Consider the following 26,266-nt stretch of genomic DNA (forward strand, 5'->3'; position numbering starts at 1 on the left):
TTAGCATTTTCTCCTACAATTTATCTCATGTGTTAAGGCTCCCCTAGGAATAGTGGCACCATTCTCTAAATGAGCAAAGAGGGAAATTGCTGTCTTAGCCAGTTTCATGGATAAGACACAGATCAGGAGCCCCTGGTCTCCCTGCTTTGGCACTTTAATGGCATGTCCTACACTGAGTAAAAGTCCAGGTCCCCGTGTTTCAGGCACTGTCCTCTCCTCACTTGACTCCTGCCCTTTCTGTTCACTCTGGGCTTCTGTGCTCTCACTGATGTAGTTCTCAGTTTTCCATAGGTTGGTATCCCCCTCTGCCTTGGACACCTTTACTTCTTGCTGCTCACTGAGAAGCTTCATCAGGAGGCCTGTTCTGGAGAAGAGCTTGGCACAGGCCAGCATCATGTAGGTCTCAGAGCAGTCCATTTTCAAAGTCCGCATCACATGAGAAATGAGCCTTCTCACATCATCGTTGGGGATGAGGGACCATAGCTGCTGGTTTACCTGAATTTCAAACTGATCACCCAAGGATGAAAGCCCTGGGGAAGTGAAGCCAGTGGGTTTAGAGGGTCACTCAGTGCCCACGTTGTGGTATTCCTATTGGGTTTCATGGGTGTGTTGAACAGTTGGCATAAAGTCATCTGCAGTAACAGAATATGTGCTGGAAACATCCATATGGACAGTGACTTCAGAGATAGCTCCTTCCAGCACAGTCACCTTTTCCTGCAGTAGGGTCTGAAGGGGAAAATAATTCTGGAGGATTTTCCTGAGAAGTCAGTTCTCCTGAAGATGAAAAAGCTTCTCATGAAGGAGGATTTATGAGGCTCCTCCCTGTGGAGGAGGGAGGCCTGCCTGCAGATATTCTCCTGAGTAGCTCTTTCCTTCCCAAATTGTGGTTCCCCTTGGCCTGGAATAATCTGTACATCACGTGAAAGCAAATACCAAGGAAAAAGTGTATTTTCTGGGATGTGAGGTTGGTTCAGAAGCCTCCATATTTCTAACTCTAGCATCTGTATGTTCTAAAATAGTGTAGGATGTCTTCTGATTTGTGTTTAACCTCAGATTTAGGAGGGCTGGAGGCAGAAGTCAGGGAAGAGACTGCTGTCTTATGTTCATTTATAAATGAAGGTTTTGTGTTGAAGGAGTTTCTCACTAACTTCCTGGGCCTCCACATCATGTGAAGCTGTTTTGCTTTCTTGGGGATGGCCTCCTAACATCCTCTTCTTTGGCAGCATTCTTCACAGGTGGCTGGGCATTCTATATACTCTGACACATCAGTTTTTTGATGCACTTTTTGATTACGTCCTCTGGGCCCTTGAGGACCCTGTCCACTCTTTGCAGCCTTTCCCCTACACTCTCAGCCTTTGCCACACTGTTTTCCTGTGGTTGGGCAGTTTCCAATTTATTTTGAAAGATCTGTTGTTTAAATTTGGGACCTAAAGTGTCAGCAATGTACAAGCATGGAAGTTTTTTCTTTGTTTCTAGTCTCATCATTTTTTTTTTTTTTAATTTCTGAATCTAACCATTTTTTCAGAAGATAGAATCTCTTCAGTTTATTTTTATAAGGTGAATTGTTGGATTCAGATTTAACAGAATGAACAGTTCCTTGTGTTTTTTTATCAAATAACCCAGGGGCTTATCTCTATCTTGTACATTTGAAAAAAGAAGTTTAGTGAAAGGTAAAAATGCTGTTTCTAAATCCTCTAGATTTCCCTCTGAGAAATAAGGCAGTATGTAATTTAGTGCACTGATAACATCACTTTTGTCATTAAAATCTACCTGCTTATTCGCGAAGGCTGACAGGCTGACACCACGTCTGTCCGAGGACGCCTTCTCTGGCTCAATAATCAGCTCGGTGCTGGTGCTCTTATTCCGGGCTTGTAACATCTTCATGAACGATCCTTCTGCATTCCCTACCGATGCCTCTTCACCTGTCAAAAAAGAAGAGACTGTTTTTGACAACTGAAGGCTGATGGACAGCTTTTTGCCAGTCCACAGCCACATATCCCAGTCAAATAAACTAGAAATCAGCAGACGTCTGGGTGCCACTTAGAGAGGGGAAAAGAAACCTCAGAACAGAAGGTGAAAAAGATATATTTTGAAAAAGTGGCTATCTACTCAGAAAATTCCATGGTGTGAAATAGAGTGACAGTGTTTAGGATTATTCCACTGGTTTCCAGGGGCCAAATGCCTTGTACTCAAGAGAAGTCAAGGCTGGGAGGACAGCTGTTCCCCACTCAGCAGGATGCTCTGCAGATCCACTGTGACTCCTCACATTCATACACCCCAGCCCATCCTGCCTCAGATGCAGAAGAGTATGAGGCTTCTGCTCTCCACCTCCTCAGTGTGATCGTGTCCTGCTCCCATCACAGGTGATTACAACACCCGCTGCTAACAGGTCCTCATCTGGATGTGACCTTTTCCAGCTACCACCAGTTCCTCTCCTTTGTCCTTGCTCCCCTAGATCACAGCCCCCATAACAGAAGGCTCTACACACAGAGAAACACCATGTCCACCCTGGCTCTCTGCTAACACCTGGGCAGGGATCTGGGGTGCAGGTTAAGAGATTTGCCAGGCTTTATGCTAATGTGGAATGTTCAACAAATCAGTGGAATAATACTTGAAGTCCTAAAACGCAGAAGAGAAAAAGCAACTTTTATCAGATGCCTACTTTGCTTTCATTTCATTTCACTCCTAGTATTTCCAGCTTTACCTGGGGACCCATCAAAACTTCTGACTGTGTGAAGGTCATGTGTACCCCTGTGCAGCTTGGTCTCTCTTCCAGAAGGATTAAAAGTACTTTTGGTGGTGGTGGTTAGGGTCAGAGGAGGAGGTGAGGGTCAGAGGAAAAGGTAAAGAGTCATGAGAAAGGAGGAACAAGAGGTCACAGACAGCCCAAAATGGAGGACAGAAGATCAAGGCACTAGGCCACAGCACCTAATACCTCTGATCTTGCTTTTGCTCACCCATAAAAGGAAATTAAAAATGCCTGTTCTGCCCACTTCTGGGGGAGAAGGGAGTAATATAATTGGTAAAAAAAGAAAGAAAGAAAGAAAAGAAAAAAAAAAAAGCTTGGAAAATAAGCAACATTTTTATGTAAGTAGCAAAATGTTATTATTTATGATGTGCTCCAGCTCATCGATAGGGGCCAGTATTCAAGCTGTCTGGGCATGAAAGCACATTTGGGAAGTCATCAAGTTAAGTGCCAGTAAGTCTAATGTATAGAAAGATCCTTGAAAGCACCTGAGTGTTTTGTGGATAGAAATGCTTGAGATTCAGAGCAAGCTCAGAGCTGGACAGTCAAAGAATAAAAGAGCCATCCCATCCACTGAAGGGCTAGGTAGCAGCTTCTGGTTATGGAACCAGAAACTCTCAGGCTCCAAATAAAACATAAAACACCACCACTTGTATTCTTTTATAAAACTGCAAAAACAAAATGAACAAAAATATATTTACACCTGCCCTATAAGACAAGTGGAACTTGAGACCTAATGGATATTAAATCAGTTTACAAACTGTGATGCACTATATGAAAAAGTTCTCATTTGGGGGTAATGCATCAAGCAGAGAGCACAGTATACAATATGTGGCCATGAATGTTAATTCCCTTCTCGCTTCCATGCCTTTCTCTTGTTCCTCTATGTATGTGGATCAGTTATGTTATTAAGCTAACAATGTAACTGAGGTATTATGAACTTAATAATGTAATTGAGAATCTGACTTTTAGCAAGGGAGTAGTTCTTAGAAATTTAGGGAGTTGAAACTCGAAATGAATGAATAAAAAGAATTCAATTACATCATTAGTTTAAAAGTTTTATCATTTAAATTTAAAAATTTCTTATCAGGCAATGCAGGCTCACCACAACGTGTGGTGCTTGCCAGGCAGTCACTGTCACAGTGCAGCTTGACTGTCTTGCAGACAACTTCAACAGTAGTTTTAAATTGGCAGAGGCAGCAGGTCCTATGGCTAGGTAAGATCCTATAAATGGAAACAGAGAATTAAATTAGTGGTAAAGGAATGACTTGAGTAGGGAGGCAGGCCAAGGCCACCACAGGGCAGTGCAAAAAGGAATTCTTGGGGCACATGGCCTGGAGAATTGGACAGGGGCCAGTTGGCCAATTGCTGCTCTTAACTGTTGTAAATAAATGCAGAGGAGGACATAAGTGACCAAAAGAAGGGTAAGGATGGCAGTAGGTGTTGGTGAGCCTAGAAAAAAGGTGAGAGGGATTAGAACTGGGTGACACTGATCTGTAGTTTAATTCAGAAGTATCTCCTCCCAACCCAAAAGTTTCACTTTGGGTTGAGAGTGCACAGGAAGAGGGCAGACTTCTAAGAAGAGTCTGAGTAAGTCCCCAACTTCTGGAGTCCCTTCCTCAATTCCTAGTTGTGAGTAGGAAATATATTAGAAATTACTCTGGTCATCAAGACAACATGGTATTGGTACAAAAACAGATGTATAGACCAATGGAACAGAATAGAGAGCCTAGAAATAAACCCACAAACTTTTGGTCAACTAATCTTTGACAAAGGAGGCAAGAATATACAATGGAATAAAGACAGTCTCTTCAGCAAATGGTGTTGGGAAATCTGGACAGCAGCATGTAAAGCAATGAGGCTAGAACACTCCCTTACACCATACACAAAAATAAACTCAAAATGGATTAAAGACTTAAACATAAGACAAGATACAATAAACCTCCTAGAGGAAAATATAGGCAGAACATTATCTCACATACATCTCAAAAATTTTCTCCTAGAAGAAATAAAAGCAAGAATAAACAAATGGAACCTAATGAAACTTACAAGCTTCTGCACAGCAAAGGAAACCATAAGCAAAACAAAAAGACAACCTACGGAATGGGAGAAAATTTTTGCAAATGAAACCGACAAAGGTTTGATCTCCAGAACATATAAGCAGCTCATACCACTTAATAAGAAACAACCAAACAACCCAATCCAAAGATGGGCTAAAGACCTAAACAAGCAATTCTCCAAGGAAGACATACAAATGATCAATAGGCACATGAAAAAATGCTCAATATCACTAATTATCAGAGAAATGCAAATCAAAACTACAATGAGGTATCACCTCACACCAGTCAGAATGGCCATCATTCAAAAATCCACAAATGACAAATGCTGGAGAGGCTGTGGAGAAAGGGGAACCCTCCTACACTGCTGGTGGGAATGCAGTTTGGTGCAGCCACTGTGGAAAACAGTATGGAGATTCCTCAAAAGACTAGGAGTAGACTTACCATATGACCCAGGAATCTTGCTCCTGGGCATATATCCAGAAGGAATTCTACTTCAAAATGACACCTGCACCCCAGTGTTCGTAGCAGCACTGTTTACAATAGCCAAGACATGGAAACAGCCTAAATGTACATCAACAGATGATTGGATAAAGAAGATGTGGTATATTTATACAATGGAATACTATTCAGCCACAAAAACCGACAACATAATGCCATTTGCAGCAACATGGATGTTCCTGGAGAATGCCATTCTAAGTGAAGTAAGCCAGAAAGAGAAAGAAAAATACCATATGAGATCGCTCATATGTGGAATCTAAAAACAAAACAAAACAAAACAGAAACAGACTCACAGACATAGAATACAAACTTGTGGTTGCCAAGGGGGTAGGGGGTAGGAAGGGACAGACTGGGACTTCAAAATGCATAATAGATAAACAAGATTATACTGTATAGCACAGGGAAATATATACAAGGTCTTGTGGTAGCTCACAGCGAAAAAAAAATGTGACAATGAATATATATATATGTTCATGTATAACTGAAAAATTGTGCTCTACAATGGAATTTGAGACAACATTGTAAAATGAGTATAACTCAATAAAAAAATGTTTAAAAAAAAGTTAAGGGGGGAGGGTACAGCTCAGTGGCAGAGCACATGCTTAGCATGCACAAGGTCCTGGGTTCAATCCCCAGTACCTCCATAAATAAATAAACTTAATTACCTCCCCTCTCCAAAAAATTAAAATTAAACATGCATTTAGCATAGGATGCAGCAATCCCATCCTTTGGTATTTTGTCTCAAAGAAATGAAAACATATACTCACACAGAATGAATGTTTACACATACATGTGTATTTTTAGCAGCTTTATTCTTAATAGCCAAAAAACTGGAAACAATTCAAATGTTTATCAACTGATGAATGCATAAACAAACTGTATATCCACGCAACTGGACTACTCACTACTCAGCAATAAAAAGAAATGAACTACTGACAGGTGCAACAACGTGGATGAATCTCCAAAGAGACTGGCTAAGTGAAAGAAGCCAAAACCAAAGGCCACATACCCTATGATTTAACTTATAAGACATTCTGGAAAAGGCAAAATTATAGGGACAGAAATCAGACTGGTGGTTGCCAGGGCTGGTGGTGGGAGGAGGGGACTGACTACAGAGGGGCATGAGGTGTCTTTTGGGGTCGGAGAACTTTTCTATATCTCAAACGTGGGGGTGGCTATCTAACTACATGTCTGTCAAAACACAGCAATGTATACTTTTAAAGAGTGAATTTTATTAAATGAAAATTAGGAAACATATACATCAATAAACCTGACTTAAGAAAATAATAAAAACAAACCTATAAAAAATTAAGTGAAAATAAATGCAATAAAAATCAACTTACAGTTTTTCCAATTCAGGGGTCATAAAGAGGATTCTTTCAATTGTTGTAAGTGAGACGTGTGTTTTTCCCATGTCTCTGAAGTAAAAGCGCAAACAGGCATGATATAAACCCCAAGACAAAAATTCCACACTTAAAAATAAAATTAATGTGACTATTTCAATTCTGACTTCTAACTTGTCATAGACAGTAATTCCAGGTAGCTCGTATTGAAGAAATTTAAATTTATTTGCATCATTAAATTAATGACCTTGGTGCTGAAAAGTACAATCTTTTTTTATTTTTTAACTATTATCCTACCTCTCATTCTCAATTGCATCTGGCTCTCTTGATTACACTTTTTTTTTTTAAACAATGTACACCTTATTCCTTTTTGCTTTCTGGGATAAATCATATTTTTACATGCTTCATCTCTATATGTGTTCTTCAACACTGTTTTCTTCCTCTGCTGGCTGTCTTAGCTGTATACTTTCTTTCTTAATCCTTTTCTTTGCCAATAACTTACCTCAATAACCCAGTTAAAATTTAAATTATGACTTTTTAGCCAAAACCCTCAATCTTTGATGAAAGTAAAAAGGAGCAGAAATCAACTCAAGAGCCGTAAGACTGTTGAAATACTTACAAATATCTTAATGCTGGCAATTTTAAAAGATAAGGATCTTCAACTGTTGTCAAAGGATTATGACTGAGAATTCTGAAAAATGGAATGGCATTAAAATTATCTACATTTACAATAATGTCCATGAAAGTTTATATTCATTTTTTTGGTATGGAAGTTGAAGGTAAAAAAAAAAAAATCATTTTCTGAATTTACCTATAAATCACCCTTATAATTTGTAAAGCACTCTTCGCTTGGGAACTACCCAGGCATCTAGATGATAAAGTGGTGAACAAAAAGAGAAAAAAATAGGGGGGAAAAGTGGATAGCAAAGAAAAAAATACACCAAAGAAATTTTAGGTCAAAAACCCTAGAAGGGACAATGCTGGTAGGAAGCCCCTCCTCTGTAAGAAATACTATTTCTAGTGTCCTCCATAATTCAAGGCATTTTTCTTTCATCTCTAGAAATTTTTTTAAATTACATGTTTTAAACTACCCAGTTAAAGACAAAAGTAGGAACAATCCCTTGGTTCTGGAGCTGAAGAAGAGAAAAATAGAAGAGGAACTGGGGAGACCCACACTCCCATTGCACACTCCCATATGTGTTCCTCTGTCACAGCCTTTGCTACCGTGTGTGGGGTCACCTGCTTTCTTGTCAGTCTCCTGGATTGTAAGCTCCATGAGAGCAGGGACTACACTTTATTGTCATTGTCATCTCTGTGCCTGACACAGTGCCTAATATTTACTATCTACTTAATAAATGTTTGTTGAATAAATAACATTTTGTTTATATATCAGCAAAGTGACAAATTCATTTTCTGGAACAATTTTTTATTTCAAAATGCTGGAATAGATTTTCTTCTCAACTCTTTAGAACAAACAAGCAAAAGAAAAAAAAATTTAAAAACCCATAAGAAACAGGAACTGGAAGAATGAAAAGAAAATCTGCCTTTAGGTTAATTAACTCTACTAAAGAATCATTAGTGTACTTTTGCAGATTATAAACATAAACACAACTAACACCTTTTGGATTGCCAGGTATCTATGGTCCACACTTAATATTTAATCCTCACAGTAACCTTATGTGATAGGTATTATTATTACCCCATTTTACAAATGAGGAAACCAAGGCACAGAGAAGTTATATAACTTGTCCTAAGTCATCAAGCTAGAAAGAAGCAGAGCTGGGATCTGAACTCAATTCTGACTCCAAAGCCTGTGTTTAACCTGTATTTAGAAAGGAGGGGGTGGAGTGTGTTTAAAATAACTATTACTTTAACCTTATTTTGAGGGCACTAAATATAGAAATACCTTTTCAAATTTCATCTCCGCATCTGAGAGAGCCTCTATGAGAATTACATTTTCTCTTTTATTTCTTTTCTCCCATGATTAAATATTTAATTAGCTTATGGTCATTGAGGCTTTAGAGTTTTGGTTTTTTTTTTTTTTTTTTTTTTTTTTTTTACAGATTTTAAACCATGTTGCAGGCTGATCAGTAAAAATGGTGGAGTGAGGACATCTGAAAATTCATCCCTTCAAAAAAGCAACAAGAAAAACTGGCAAAAATGGTCAGAATCAACTTTCTCATAACTCTGGAAATTTAACCAATGTGCTTGTAGCAATCTGGGGAGCAATTTATTTAAGAAAAACAAATTAATTTCTGTAAGAACAGTGAGACCTGTATTGCTTTAACTTGTCCTAGACCTTTGCTCTCCATGCCAGTGGTAGCCTTGAAAAATAGCCCACATCCTAATAACCAAAAACTTCCCCAACTTGGGAATGGAAACAGTCACCCATATCCAGGAAGTGCAGAGAGTTCTACACAGGATCAACCCAAAGAGGAACACACCAAATCACACAGTAATCAAAGTGACAAAAATTAAGGGTAAGGAGAAAATATTAAAATTAGCAGTACCAGTACCTCCTCTGAGAATGAATGAATGAATAAACAAACAAACAAATAAATAAATAAAATTACCTCCCACCACCAAAACAAAACAAAGTTTAAAATGATGCTTTATTAATTAATAGCTCTTGACTCATTTTTGAGGTGGACTTCAGATTCAAAATAGACTCTAGAACACCTCTAATTTGTTCACCTGTTGTTTGTCAATAACATAGAGGTTTCATTCAAGAAACCTACTGAGTTATAATTACCTGAAACCCAGTGATGAATCAAGATTTTGTGGGGCTTGAACCTCATCTACTTTGGAAAAATCCTACCTAATAAAAGCATGAAAAGTTATGAACACAAAAATTGCTAGGACCCCTCCCAAGACCTTGGAAGGGACCTAGGCAAGTGGGGAGCCCTGCAGCTTCAGCTTCATTTAATTCATGATAAATCCACCTCAGCTGGAGCCCTTTTCAAGACTTATTTAATGCAGGGGAAAATATTATTTTAACTTATAACCACCTCAGTAATGTCTCATTATAGGCAATGAAATGACAACTCAAGGGGTTGCACCTTCTAGACTTTCTAGATTTGGCACAAAACAAAGGAGGAGCCCAGCCCATGATACACACTTACTGTATTCTCACAATCTTTTGAAAGTAACTATGAATGAATTTTAGGAAACAGTATTAATTAATTTCCAATACCAGCTCTGATTCTTTCATTAACTTTTTCTGCCATTTAAGATGAACACAGAAATTCAAGAGGAACAGGTCGGTGCCTCTTCCATGACCATCTTTTCTAACTCACCACCCATTTTCTACTTGGTTGCCCCCCTACCTTGTTACCCTGAAGCAGAGATGCTAGCATGGCTCTCATAAGTTTTCCTATCAACTTTCTTCCAGCATGAAAGTTTCTTGGGGACAAAGTCTTTAGCCTATTCTTCTTTGTGACCCCAGTACTCAGTGCGGTGCAGACACACAGTGTGCATGGCACTCAGTGAACATTTTTGAATAAATTCATTATTTTTTATCAACTGTGATTCCACAACTCCCCCCCCCCCGTGTCGCCTACATAACCATAATGAAACTCAGATTCTTATAGGAGACTCTCCGTGTTATAAAATGTTTAGAAAAGGTCACGAGTTTAAGACATGGCACTGATGCCACTAAAACCTCTTGGCGGAGGGACCTAATGAGCCCACTCTTCTGGTGTACTGGCAAAAGAAAAACTGACCCTCCATTCTCTTTCCACAAGTTAGGCACCAGCAAACTAATGAAGGGGGGAGGGAGGCTGCCACTGGTGGGCATCTGCAGAACTGTTAGTCCAGCTCCAGACACACCCTCAACACCTTCATTAGCCCAAAGTGAACTGTGGGAAACTGGATTTCTGAACCACAAGACAAATAGGAGAGTCTTTTCCAAAGCCTGATTTAGAGGAGGCTCTTCACCTTGAGTCTAAAATCCCCTTCAGGCCACTGAACTTACCCACCGTGATCTGCTTGTGACATGGAGAAACCACAGAATTTTCAAGATTCTGAAAAACCCACACTTCTTATTAGTGGTAGTCAGCAAAGAAAGTATAGAGAATTAGGCTATAGCAATGTATTTTCTTTATATTTTTCACACTACAGCTTAGCAAAAACATCCATGCCTCAAAGGTTCCTATTGGCCACAGATAATTCACTTCAGACATGTATACTTTTTGAAAAATGTTTTGGATGGTTGGGGAGAGAGGTGCCCAGTGGTGGGTGTTCAGGAATTCATTCTGCTTTACCATTTAAAAGAAGCTAATAGTTGAGGAAGCACCCATACCTATTGCTCCCTGAAGAATTTGGGGCTAAACTTAGTTCTTTGCAGCTCTGTGCTGCATAGATTTTAAGCAGTTAGGAATTCTGCACATGAGCAGGAATTAAATTCAAAAGTGGAATTTCAAGTACCATTTGCATATTGGAGCAACAACAATGGGATTCCATGACAATGCTAATTTGTGTTTCTGCTGGGTGCCTTTTATTTTATTGTTTGTGCCAAAGACCAGTATGAGGGAGAGCAAAGTGTTCCATATGAGTTAGACAAGTCTCATGGCCTCTTTGTACCTTAGTTTTCCGATCAAAAAAAAAAAAAAAAAAAAAGAATGGATCTCAAGACATACTTTCTGGAATTCATAGTGAGCTCACACCCAGCTAACCAATTACCAATAACAAAAACACACAGCTTTTTTACTTTTATTCATCTTCTATTTCACTTACACCTTGTGTAAAAGCTCCATTCTATGCCATGCCCGGAACGTTCCAAATCTCAGGTCTATGATTAAATTGGAACTAAGGTTTCTACAAAATAAAATAAAAAAAAAAAAAACACAAGCAAAAGAAGAAAAAATATTCTATCAGAACATTATCCTTTAGCAGTAATTCCAACTTATATATGATGAAACATAACTTCATTATCCCTTCCATACACTAAAGAAATCTCACTGTGGAAAACAGCTGCTTATGATTAATATTTTCATGATTATATGTATGGTGCATTAGATACAGAACAGTAAATCCTCAAAAAATATTTGCGATAAGTGATCCTTATTTCTGTAGCAAAGGGCAGTACTACTGACATTTTGGGCCGGACAACACTTTGTTTTGGGAGGCTGTCTAGTACCTTGTAGGGGGTTTAGCAGCATCTCTGGCCTCTGTCCACCAGATGGCAGCAGCATATCTATAGTTCCGATAACCCAAAATGTGTCCAGACATTGCCAAATATCATCTGAGTGCAAATCTTTGCTAGAGACAAAAAGGATTAGCTCCATAATTCTAGTAGCTTTCTACACTAAAATTTTAATGTTTCAAAATGAGTAGCAAATTAATTTTATTAAAAAAATTGTTTTATAAAAATTCCAAACATAATGAAGTTATATTTGTAACTTACACAAACTCCAAAAAAGTTAGTGGTTCAAATGTACCGCTTTCAATAAATTGTATTTTATTGCAGGATAAATCTCTAGGAAAAGGGAAAGGAAAATATTGCCTCAATTAGCTACTAGATATCTAATTAGTAGGAATAACTAGTAGAGGTTAGAATAATAATAACAAATAAGTAGCTTCTATAGAACCTCTAAACCTTATGAATTGTTATTTAAACCTTCCAGAGCCCCAAACCCTGCCCTCACCTACCTTAAAGAGTCTCACTATCATGATGTTCATAAATAAAATACACCTATATAGATCTTGGTAGATTTTGGAGGTAATCTTTCCTCAGAGCAAAAGAACTCATTAGATAATCTTTTGTGGTCTCAACAAATTCTAGATTATAAACTCAAAGTTTTTACCTCCGTATATAATTATAATGTTTAATATGAAAAGGAATACTGTCCTATTTACACACCTCCCAGTTTAATTCTGTTTTTCTATGCCAATTCAATACCAGAAGAAATAAAAGATAGCCTTTCACATGACTTGAAAGGAATTGCTCCTCTTATTAATGTGTAACTTGAACTAATTCAGTGTTACACCAAAATATTGACTTTTATTTGAAACACCTGCTCTTGACTATAGCTGGCTATCTTATTTCCACTGATTCTTAGCCTCCCCTTTCTCCTGGGTGGGTGCAACTGTCTTCTGACTGGTGTTTGCACCTCTAGTCTCTTCCTTTCTCAGCCATCCTGTACAGTCACCTGATTAACTCTCCAGATGTGGTTCTCAAATACCAGCATCACTTGTGAACTTACTGAAGAAATGCTCAGCTCTACTCTGGACCAACTGAATCAGCGACTGTGGGGCACAACTTGTGCCTTAACAAGCCCTCCAAGTGACTGATTCTGCTGCAGGCTCGAGTCTGTCCGACAGCACTGCTGTGGGAACGGGGCAGCCTGGCGTGTTACCCTCGGCATGGCCTTCAAAGCCCTAGATGATCTGGTCCTAATCTACTCTTCCTACTGGTACTCTCCAGGTACTCAAAGCATGTTTCCTGTGTTTTGCCTCTCTCCTACCTTCTTTTTGCAAATTCATTCTTCCCAAGATGTCTGCCTGATAACATACAATGGTCCTTTAAAGTCCTGTTCAAACAGCACTGCTCTATCATTTTCCCTGATCCAGTTTGAAGCCTTTCTTTCCTCTTCTGAGCTCCAAAACCAACTTAGAGCTCTCATTGCTCCCTCCTCTTTTTTTTTCTTATGTAGCTATTCTCGCAGCCCATTTCCTCTGAGTATAAACTCCTTAAATGTATGGACTAGATCTGCTCATGCACATTGTCTATCATGTTTAAAGCCAATGCATTGACATAAAGCAAAGTCAGATAGTTTTAAAAATAAACAATTAGCTGGGGAGTGAACAGGAGGAAAATGACTGTTTTAGAAGAAACATAGGTCTATTACTTCACAGCTCCTTTTTCTATGCCTCTACAGCACTTTGCCAGCCACTCAGTGCTTGTTCATTATGGTCTGAGCTTACATTTATTTTCCCTGTGAGATCAGGAGTTGCTAGAAAGAACTCTGTCTTACCCATCTTTGTGTTTACAACACTAGGCACAGTGCTCAGCTTAATCTTTTTTACTGACTGGCATTTTTTAAAATGAGTGAGAATAACTTGTGCAAACATGAAATAATCAGCTAAGAAAGTATTTCATAGTAGAAGTAATTAATGGCCTAATCCACTAAGCAATTATCTCATTTAATTTTCTCCAAACTGTGTTTCTAAGATTTGGAGCCCAGATGACAGAGGGACCCAAGAAGACTAATACAAAAGTGGTTGCCCCTTAAGGCTTGGATGGTTTGATAGTTAAAAGGACTATTTTTAGGGTCATGTGAGGCTCCTTATGCCCACTTCCCTTAGCCTTCTATATTTGCAAGAAGAATCTCATTGCTAAAGAGCATCATTAGTTAGCTTAGTAAGGATTAATGACATACACAGCTCTGGATGCCATGGACAAAGGATAAAAACTGATCTTTTATAGCAGAGAACACAGTATCTCCTTATCTCTAAATAAACAAAAATATTATGCAAGCATTTCTTTCCTTGTATAACAAGGCTGAAGAGTTTTTTATTTTGTAACTAGTGAAGTTAAGGGCATTTCTAATATGCTTATTTCATGTAAATATTTATAACTATACCACCTTAACCATCATCTTAAACATTTTTAACATTGGTATCACAATTCCTGCATTGAATCCTTAATACCAGTCTGTTCTCTTGGTAACTTGATATGTTCTGGACAGTATTGTTTACATAATTCATCTGCTTAAATATTTAATATTTAAATGTTAATTTAGTTTAAATTTAAATTATGAGTTAATGGCATTCATATTAATGTGAGTGTTCTATATTTTCTTGTCCTGTAGGTGATAATTTGAGCTTAACTTTAATTCCTCTCATTCTACTAAACCACCTTTTTCACACCTTTTCTGTGAAGGCCACACAGTGAATATGTGAGGCTGTGCAGGCCACACACAGTCTCTGTCGTGTGTTTTCCTTTGTTTTTTCCTCTTTTTTTTTTCACTTATAGCCCTTTAAACATCATTCTTATCTTGTGTGCTGTATAATATGAATCATAGGCTGGATTTGATCCAAGGGCCATAAGCTAAATATAAGTGGATGATGGTGTATGAACACTTACATAATAAGGTTCATATGGGTGTCTGTAACTGCTCAGACCTCATTACCACTTTTCCTCTACAACTTAAAGGTGTTTTTCTATCTATATTTTGTCTATACAAATTTAAAAATTAAAAATGAATAGGAGATATTTGATGCTAGAGATGGGCTGGGGCCCTACACAGACTTAAAGAATGATAGGACTTTATTGCTGGAAAAAATTGTAGGGATTATCTAACTTGAACCCCTTAACTACTTTATAGATAACAGAACTAAGAACTCATAAATAAATGACTAACTAATTAACTTACAAATACTGGAGGGATGGCAAGCCTTTAAATGAATCCTTATGTAACTCAGTCAAAGAATTGTCTCTGAGAATTCTGAAAAATGAAAAGGTTATTTTTGGGTCAAAATGCAAAACAACTACAATTATTTACTACATAGGACTAACTCCTATGTGTAAGGGAAATGTGGGTAATGGTGCCATCTGAATACCATAATTCTTATTTAATTTAGAGATGGTGATCTCTGCTCTGTTTTCATTTAATCAATTCTTCTCATGACTTTGTGTCCATCTCTCTCCTTCTCACACACACACACAGACACGCACACCACTATCTGCTCTTCCTCACCAAATCAGATCACACATTCTTGGTTAGATCCCAACTCTGGGCAGCACTAATGCTGCAGAGCTGCCATGCCTTCCTCTTTTCCCAAACCTTATCTGCAAGTCACAGACAGAACTGTATTAGGGCTGAAAATGAAGCCACTTGATTTTTTTCCCCATTAACATTTTTTTTTGAAAATTAAAATGTACATAAAATGTACATAATTGTTCACTTTAATAATTAGAAAATAAATCCCCATGTAACATCATTCACATCAAGAAGGAAAACGGCCAGCATCCCCACTGCCCCCGCTGTGCTCCTTTCCAATTACAACCCTTCAGGGAACCACTAACCTGACTTTAATACTAATTTCCTTGCTTTCTAAATGTAGTTTTGCCTTTTATACATCATCCATAAACAACACAATTTAGTCTTGCTTCTTGAACTTTATATAAGTGGAATCATATATGTATTGTTCTCTACATTCTTTCATTCAACAATATTTTGTAAATTTATTTTATTTTTGCATGTAGTGTTGCATGTCTAGCTACATGTGGCTTCTACATACTTGACAGTGGCTAATGTGACTGAGTTGAATTCTAATTTAATTAAGTTAAATTATTTTTTAAAATTAAAATTAAAAAACTGACACTCAATGTAATTATTGGAAAATGTTAAGTATGTTTGCAACAATTTGTGTGTGTGATACTACTTTTCAACTGTAATTTTTATGAAATCTAAACACAGATAAACTTTAGCAACCAAGTTGAGATTTCAAAGAGTTAATATGGACAAAAACCAATGTAGACTCTCATTAATTTTTATACTGATTACATGTAGATATGACAATACTTCAGATATTTTTGAAGACAATACAAAAAGATGTAGAATATCTTATCAATAATATATATAATGATTACATGTTGAAATGATAATATTTGGAATATAAGGGTTAAATAAAATACATTAACATTTATTTCATTTGTTTCTTTTTACTTTTAAGTGGCTACCAGAAATTGTAAGATTAATTCTGTGGCCTGCATTACCTTTCTGATGGAGTGTATGACTTCCAAGTGTGGAACTAACCACACTTTATTAATTCAACTACTGGTGGATACTGAGACTTTCCTAGTTTTTAATTACTAAAAAGAATGCTGCTTTGAACAGTCTTGTATTGTATCCTGATACATATTTGGCTGAGTTTTCTCTAGGATGTAACAGGGATATAAAATTGTATTCTGAAGAAGTTGTGCTATTTCAAGTTGGCAGACTGAAACATGTCAAGCCTCTACTCCTTCAACTTCTACCAAAATCCCTAAGAATGATAGAAAAGATATAATTTAAAAACTATAACCTTAGCTCAAAGCGAGCAGCTCTACAAATGCTCCCCAATCAGAAATGTCCTGTAGCTACCTACAGGGTGATTATTTGGGATAGGGTGGTAGGCGCAACCTGTAGCACATCAACCCTGCATCTTTGTTCCTTGACCCAGGCCGCAAAAAAAAAAAAAAAAAAAAAGATTCTTCCTCCAGGTCAGAGAAACTGGTGTTAGAAAAAAGGCAAAGTCCCAGAACCCTGGAGGAAGGGTATGCACTCCCTGATGAGCCAGCAGTAGGTACCTTCCACTTCTTGCTTATTCTCAGGAGAACCCACTGGGAGTAACAAGCCTCAGCAGCTCACTTCACCTCTCCCATAAAGCTGGAACAGAAGCAGCAGAATCTCAACTACAAAGATGAACTGTACTCAGAAATGACCAAACAATGGGGAAAAGCCAACTCTGCTAAGGACAGAAAACAAAAACAAACATAAGAGCATATAGCCCACTAATCAGAGTTAACAAACACAAGAGGACTTTAGAACAGCACAATTAGTATCCCCAGGCAGATGTAAAAAGACAGTGCATCAGCTGAAAAGAATCAACTCAAGAATATACAAATGAAAACTTAGCATTAATTAAAAAAAAAAAAAACTCAGTAAATGAGCAGCAGAAATAATAGCTAAAGAATAAATTAGAAAACTGAGAGATCCAGCCAATGATTTCTCCAGAATGCAGAATGAAGGGAGCAGGAATGACTCACAGTCATGCCTCACACCTGGGTCTGCCCAAGGACTGCTAAGGCCTTTGCTTTTGCCTAGTCTCACAATAAACACTAGGAACATGCTGCAGGGAAGAGGAGGTGCTATTTTGCACCAGTTTCCTTCTTTTCTTTTCTTTCTTTCTTTTCTTTTCCTTTTTTTTTTTTCCACCCATTTCTTAAACCTGCTAAGCAGGAAGGCCCATAACCAGTGCCTCCAAGAGTTGGAGGGAGGGAGCAGTAGGGAGCCAGTGCACAAGAAACTCTGTGAGATGGCAAAGGTAACTTTCTCTTGCCTCCAAGAATCCCCTTGCAGGAAGTATTAACAGTTATACATCCTTCAGGAGCCTTGGGGATTTGAGTACATGCTATGTTGCCCTGTGAAACTATTTCCACTGAGTTCTGCATTTAAAATGTTCTGTTTTTTTCTCACAGTGTCTTTTGGTCACATTTATATTAATTCCACCTCATAGCTTAATTCCATCTCATAGATTATTTACTCACAGCTTATGAGAATTAACATGTTACTATCTGGAAACTCTGTGGCTGAAATCAAGGGCAGTTCTCAGTTATAAGGTGGCTCATATTATACAGGATATAGTTCCAAGCATTTTCAAAAGATCACTAAAACAGAAACACAAAAAACATAAATTCCCACAAAGAACTCTTGGAGCCCTGAGAATGCTTCAGAGACCCTGACCTCCATTTGGAATTGACCATGTTAGAAGGAACAGCAGTGATGGTCAGAATATATGTGAATGGTCAACAGGTGGTGTTATGACTGATTCTTTTCTCACCTCTGTTAAGTAGTTAAGTTTCATATTTCCATGGAAATGATCCAGAAAGAAAAAATATCAGTATGTCCAATGACATTTATAGTAACCCTTTTCATAAGTTAAAAAGTTGGAAAAAAACTCTACTTCCCTACATCACATAACAAAACTGTATGTGAACACCATAGATGACATACAAAGGTCATAGGAAACAATAATACATGAAAAAAACAAGACAAAAATGAAACTTGTATATACTAATTATAATTTTAAACATTGACAAGGACTCAGTAAGACAGCAGAGACAGGGCTGACCTTTAACTGTTGATGGCAGTGTCTTCTCTGATTGGCTGATGGCCATGTCAGACTGTCTAAAATCTGAATATCATAGAAGGATGGGGAGTAACCAAAGAGTATGTCTTTTAAATTAATGGGGTTTCTTTGTGTCAAGCTGTTTGGATGATAGGATAGTAAAATTTTTAAAAATAACAACAGTACATTCAATCTAGAAGTAAAGTTTAGAGAATGAGTCAGTCACCAAAAAATTACCCCAAAAAGGAGCTTCAAATAAGGAACTAATGGAAATAAAATATATTGATCTGTAGAACTCCAAATATTCATTTTCACTGAAGCAAAAAATTTAAAATTATAGGGAATCAGAGTTAAAGCCAGATCTAAAACTTTCTCACATCAGGAAAATACCAAAACCAGGCATGAACTAACATTTAAGAAACATCCATGTTTAACTTCTGACCATGGTTATGGTCTAAGGCAACCTTCTGAATTTCACATTCATTCTTGATGTTATATTTTTGACAATTATCCTTATCTCCATCTCTGTAACTTCTAGGAAATTGAGAGGGGCCAAGTTTGTTTGTTTGTGTGACTTAATGTATAATGCAAACAGTAGGCAATTCCGAAAGTGACTTACTCTCCTTCCTCTCCTTTCTTTCTCTCTAAAGCACTTATCAATAGTTAATATTATATCTATCTATTATATTTATATATTTATTTTTATGCATTTTTAATCCCCTGAGAACTGGGCTATTTGGTATCTTTCGTTCTTGGGCCTGTATCCCTGGCTTGTAAAACAGTCCCTGGCACACCATGGATACTCCATAAACATTTGTTTGATGAATTCAGGAAGTGACAGGTTATCAACTATCAGGTATTTTATTTAAAACAAATCTTCCATTTATTATCTATTTATCAGTATAGCTTTACAGAAACGTCTTTCTTCACCCTTACATTTGTGACTCAATCTTTTGAGACAAGAATCCTTTGAGAATTTCATAAAAGCAATGGTCCTTTTCCCTAGAAACCTGCACTTTCTTGAATACATGCAAAAATGTGCATGCAATTTCCATTTGTGGATCATCCTTTTAGGGCAGAGGTCTGTGAACAGAGTGGACCAAATTCAGAGGCCCAAACTTAGAAGGGAAATAAAATTACATCTACATTTTCACAAATCTCTAATTAAAATTAGCAATTCCTTCCATTATGAATGCAGGCAATTAGCAGTACAGTTAATTTGGTTCCCAACGGAAGTCACAAATCACTTCGTATCACATATTTGTTGCAGATATCTCAAAATATCATTTATTCTCATCACTATCTTGGAGTTATAATAGTTATTAGGTTTACCATTATTCTTGTTATTTAATGTGTTAAGAGAAGCATTTTTATTACTATATCACTAATTTTAAAAATATTCTGAAAATGATTTCAATGTAATTGGTTTCTTCTATTTTTCTATATATATTAATTTATTTTACACTTAATAACATTATCCTAAGTACAAAAGGTTCTGCAGATCGCCAAAGAGATATATGTGGTGGGGGTGGGAGAATAATAAATTCTGCTCTCAGGAACCATTGACCCTAAATTAGGAAACTTTGCTTATAAGGTATAAAACTCAAGTTGACTTAGAATTCTTCAAACCTTACCAGATTCATGTAACAGTGTATCAACTTGGAAACACATGCTTTATAAAAATCCATTTCTTAATTTCAATTTTTTTTAAATATGTAATATATATTCACATGGCTCAAAATCCCAAAGGCATATAGTACACAATCCAAAGTTTTCTCCTTACCTCTGTCTCTCAGTCTACCATTCCCTTTTCCTCCCCAGAGAAAACTAATATTATCTTTTTCCTTTGCCAAATGACTTTCATTTTTCTTATAAGCTTGGGAAATAAAATCTCCAAGTCAGATACTATCATGAGAAATATAAATCACATATAGTACTTAAGAAATCTATTTAAAAAAAATAAAAACTTCCTGGTTCTAGCATTTTTTCCTTATCAGTAACATATCAGAATAAAGAGGCATCTCTTTAAGGGTAGCCATAATCCCTATTGTTAATTACTATGACTGTTATGTCTTTTATTATTAATTTAAAAGTCATATTTATGATTTGTCTATTCAAGTTGAACAAATAACACAAACTGCCATGAAAAATGCCAGTTAATTGCTTTGAAGGTAATTTTTTCCTAAAATCACTTATGTATCTAACCTGACTTATCTACAAATCAATTAAAAAAAAAAACCAAAAAAATGGGTAAAGGACAGACAACTCAGAGATGAAATGCAATTTTTCAGCAAACAAAGGCTATCAGGGAGTGCTGACTGGAGTATAAACTGGCACAACTTGTTTGAGGGCAATTAAAAGTTTGTATCTACATAGCCTTCACCCCAACAATTCCATTTCTAGGTATCTAGTCTACAGAAATACCTGACAGGTTCACTAAGATGCATGTACAAGAATGTTCATTGCAGCAATGTTTGTAACAAGAAAACTGGACATAATCTAAACACCTTTCAATAGGGGCATTATGAAACTGATGCGTCCATACTATGGAATATTATGCAGGAGTTTAAATGAATGGGGCAACCTTCTATGTACCGGGAAGGAAAGAAATCTAAGAAGTTATCATGAAGTTAAAGAATCAAGTTTCAGGATGTTATCATTTATATAAAAAAGGATAAGAAAATCACACAACAAACTTATTTTGTTATCTGTAAATATGTATGTAGTCAAATACGTGGAAAAGAGTCTGGAAGGACTGCTTTACTAAACTCAAAATTGTGCGGGTGGGGGATTAAGGCACAAGGAGGGTTTTCACTACACCTGTTATTTCATATTTATATATTGAGAATATAATCATGTACTACTGGTATAATGGAAAATAAGTTTAAATTGGTTCTTGCTTTTTTGAATGAGGACCTGCCAAGTTTAATTTTTTAAATAAACAGAATTTCAATCAATAGGTTGGTTTGGAATATGAAGGGGCAAATACCTTTTAACACAGCTGCTGACCTCGGAATTCTGGACCAAGTAGAATCTGACAAGGCAGTTAGTGTTTTGTATGCATATTTGGAGAGAATATACTCACAGTTTCTCAGTCAGGCGGTATGGCTTCCATGTATTTTCATCAATGTAAGAAATAGAGTTTCCTTGGAAATCTCTGTGAAGAAATACAGTTCATACCCTTAAGTAGGTAGGAATGAGAATGAGCAGAGTAAGTGAGAGAACAACGGCAACCTTGTGGGGAATACTCAATGCAGAAAAGACCAGCTTTCTAACTCCCACAGCTTCTCAGCTTCCCAGTGGGCACAATTAATAAAGATATAATGTGAGGCCACTGGCACAAACAATGAGGCATCTCCTCAGAACCTGAACTTCCTATCTGTCCAGTTTCTTGGTATATAATGCCAATTATTTTGAATGTAAGTTTTTTTTTTCTCCCCAAATCACTTATGTGTCTAAAATGACTCCTGCAAATCAATGATAAAAATGGCAAAAATGTATCATTATCAGCAAATAAAGAAATCTTATGCCAGGTAACACCAAAGCTTTGGCTCAGTGCCCTCTAAATCTCTCCAGGTATTGGAAGGATAGGGGCAATTAGAAATTAGAGACTAATATGGAAATATCTCTCAGACATATTGCATAAGGAAAAGCACAGATCACTGAGCAAGGAGTAAAGTTATTACCTCATTAGGGGAAAAAAGGCAAAGGAAAGAGCCTGGAAGGAAGGACACACATCCGAATAGTAACATAGTTATCTTATGGGTGGGAGGGAGGGTGGGGAGAGAATGTCACATTTTATTCTGTATACTTCTATGACATTTTCTTTTAAATAGTGAGAATGTATTCATGAATTACACATGTTTAAAAGAAGCTGTTAAGTGCTTGAGGTTCAGTTTCAACCACTAACTGTGGATGGCTTTGAACCCTTACCTTTAGCTTTGTCCTCTTCCCTCAGCAACAACTATTCAGTTTATATGCACATGTTTCAAGGGGATCAGAAATAAGTCAAAACAGATACCTGTCTGCTCACCTGCCTAGGGGACATTTCCACTCAAACAGAAGCCTTCTGGTTGCTTTATGTTTGTCAGTAAAACTGAACTCATTTCCCTCAAACTGGTTCTCCTTTCCAACTGTATTTCCACCTGTTGAACCACCATCATTCTCATCAACATATTTGACTTTTCTCTTTCCTGTACACCTCATCCCTCAACTCTAGGCAGTTACTAAATCTTGTTGGATTTCCCTTTGTCGTGCTCTCAGGATTTCCCTTCTACTCCTGTCACAACCATGCTAATTCAGCCCATTCTCACTTTCCTCCTAGATTTTGCTACAGCATTCTATTTGGTCTCCCTGAATCAAAATTCCCTCTCTAGATCACACTACATATGGAATCTAAAATAAACTTCTTGTTTTAATCATTTATCTCTTTTCCTTGAAAACTTTCAATGGCTCTCTGCATCTTATAGCATATTTTTCAAATCCCAATTTGTGATATTCAAGGTTTCTCATAAGCAAATCTTTCATTGCTGCCTAACCCAGTTCTTCACAGATAGACTGATCTATTAAACCCTGATGATTCCTGCAGCCACACCTTTCCCTAGACTGTACTTCCTATTTTTACTCTAACAAAACACAGCCAGTCTTTAAGATCCTGTGAAAGTTTTAGCTTATCCATGCAGTTTCCCCTGACCTCCACACCCCAGTGATTCCAGGTTCTGGTTAATTATAGCATCTCTCTGTATCTCTTTTAATACTCAGTTACACATCATCTCCCTTTTAAGGCATAATCCCTTTCTTCCCACCTATCATTGTCATGTTCAGGAGACAATGCCATAATTCTGTGGCTCCTGCAGTACTTAGCCTTGGGTTGGGCATAAAATGGGTGCTACATATGGAAATCCAGGGGGCAAAGATGAGTTCTCTATACAACTGAGGGATCAAATAATAATAATGTCTAAAATTCAGATATATACTAGGCACCGATATAAGAGCTTTACATGTACTAACTCATCTAAATCTCACAATAATCCTATGAGATGGTGACTATGATAATCCCCATTTTCCACATGAGGAAACTGAGTCAAAAAGCTAATAAATGGCAGACCTGGATTCACACCCAGGTAGTCTGACTCCAGAATCTCTACTCTTAACCACTTTGTTGTATTAACACCAATGAGATGGGGAGAGGGACATGTTGCTGTAATGAGGTTGGAGCAAAAATGGGAGAAGAGGTTAAGAACTTGAATAATGGAATAAAAAATGGAGAAGGAAAAAGAATAAGGGCAATTATAAGTAAAAGACTGGAGAAGAAGGAACAATAGTAAGAAGGTGAATGAAGATAAGAAATCGCTTCTAAGACAAACAAAAGGTAAAAACAGAAAGTCAATGTGAGCTGGGGAGATGAGGGAGACCCAGGAAGACCTCAAAGAAAGGCTGCCATGTCAGGCAGGAGGCAGAGAACAAATGAGGAAAAGCAATTCTTACAGGACAGTGAAGATGCCGTTGTAGCTGTCGGGCTCTGGCACGGGCACTGCCTGGAGCCTCTCCTCTGGGCTGAGACCAACGCAGGACAAGGTCTCATTACCACAGACACAGAGCTCACAGACATTTACACTTGTGGGAGCACTTTGTTCAGGGGGCTCAACTGCCTGGAACAGCCACACAGGCTGCCACACAAATAGGAGCCGCAGGACCCAAGAGCACAGCGGCGACATGATCCGCAGATGATTCAGGTACAGCGACCCAGGCCAGTGGGACACGGGCCAGGCACACCGAGCGGAAACCCAAAGCATTATGGGCAGCCTGGCTACCCGGGGGGTACCGTTAGCAACCGTGCACCCCTCCCCTGCCTCACACCTCACCCTTTATTTATGACACACCTTTAGTGACACCACCTTTATTAGGTCAGGGTGGACATGCAACCACAGTCAGGCTCTTTCCCAAGGCCCAAGCCATCCTTCCCCCAGCAAAGGTGACTCTTACCTCCTACCGGACCCTCTCTCCAACCCTGGCCTTGCCCCCAGCACAACAAGGCAGGATTTGGGCTGCAGACCAGAATGTCCCCAGACTCTCCAGACTTTCCCAAGGAAGTCACAGGGCCCGGCCTTCCGGGAAATGCAAAAGTGCTAGTCCAGTTCTGGCAATCTAAACTCCTCCTCCTCAAAGCTGAAATCTGAGACATTCTTCCTCCCCTTGGCCACATTGCTTCCAAGAAAAGTAGCTGACCTACAAAATGAGCACGAGTTAGGGCAGCAGGAAGGGAATACACCCTACAGGACCCCCAAGCAGGGACACTACTCTCCTGCCAGCACCATCAGGTTCCCTGGCCCAGCGGCTTTATCTCACTTTTTGCCTCTGAAATGGTTAACTTCTAGGAAATTGGAACTTACCCCTAAAATTCTATTGGTTCCCTGAGCTAACTCCTGACTGGTCCATTTATAGTACTTCATTTGCATGGAGCTCACTCCTGATTGGTTATTTCTCTCCCTCCTGATTGGTCCATTTCTACAAAGCTTGTTCCTAATTAATCAACTTTTGTTATACCTTATTTGCATACGATGTTGCAAAATGTAAACTGGCAGCCTATGAAAGCCTGTGTAAACCTACAGACGGGGTCCAGAGCTTGGAGTGTTAACTCCTCTGGACCTGCTAGCTTAATAAATCTGAATTCTCCAACTCTCCCAGTGCTGCTCGGTCTCCTGCCTGGATCCAGGTTGCTGTCACAACTGAGCTGTAACACCGAGCTGTCACACACTTTTCTGCAACAATCTCACCCTGCTCCTATTGTAATTCACGCTATGAAGCCAGCTACTTTGCACCCCTCACCTCCAATGGCAACAGACCTGTTCCACCCCACACCTAAACACCACAGCTGTCCCCAGTCACTCCCTACTCTGCACTCCCATCACTCCGCTACACTCCCACCTGCCACCACTAACCACTTGGCCCAGCGAAGCTCTGTAACTTTCCCCTTTACTCTGCCTCCACCATTCTCTTACTCATGCCCCATCACCATTACTCCGCACTCAGTGCCCCAACCCCTTGACCCCTGCAGTCCCAGGGCCCAGGCACTACTGACCGAACATGCCCAGGCCACGGGAGGCCGCGCCAGACGGGGGCATCAGGGGCCTGTGGGCTGAGTACATGGTCCGGCGGTGCTGGGGTGTGGGGGCCTGGCGGGGGCTCGTGCCTCCTCAGAGGGCGAAGCTGGGTGGAGGAGGGGAAGCTGGAGACCGTCGCCTCATGCCCCGCCCACCCTCGGGACGCCCCACGTGGTGGGGACGGGTCTCTGCCGGTAGCGCCTGCGCACAGCACCGCTTGCCTCCCACCACCCGGGGGGCGGATGTGAGAGGGGCTGGGCCAGCTTGGCGGAGGTGGGGCGACAGCGGTGCTCTGACCGCTCCTTCACCCCTCCCACTCCTGCCGGGTCTCCGCCTTTAGTTTCCCTGAGGCAGCCCCACAGCCTTGAATTTACTGCTTCTATTCAAGTGTATTTTTAGGGTAGAGTCAGTCCAAAGGGTGAGTTTACAGGATCAAGTGGTGCCGATGTTTTATAGCAGCTGGCTTCATTTTCAAACTCCCACAGAAGACTAGAGTACTAGGTAGTTACCACTAGCTACCCACAGAACTTTAAAAATTTAAACTTCCCAACTCTTTGTGGAATGTGACCACTAAAGATGAAATCCTTTGACCTAAGAATGTTTGCATGAGTTTTAAATATATCAGGGTATATCTCATTAAAGCTATCAACTGTCTAACATGAAGTCCTTAAAAAGAATTCC

At 38.7% G+C, this 26,266-nt stretch overlaps 1 pseudogene; it reads right to left on the reverse strand.

Moving 5' to 3' along the window:
• On the reverse strand, window positions 1-25,848 carry LOC105065184 (leucine-rich repeat-containing protein 37A2-like; annotated as a pseudogene).
• Window positions 25,849-26,266: the final 418 nt, after the last annotated feature.

The sequence above is a fragment of the Camelus bactrianus genome, chromosome 16 (genome assembly GCF_048773025.1).
Source record: "Camelus bactrianus isolate YW-2024 breed Bactrian camel chromosome 16, ASM4877302v1, whole genome shotgun sequence".
In the NCBI taxonomy this organism is placed as follows: Eukaryota; Metazoa; Chordata; class Mammalia; order Artiodactyla; family Camelidae; genus Camelus; species Camelus bactrianus.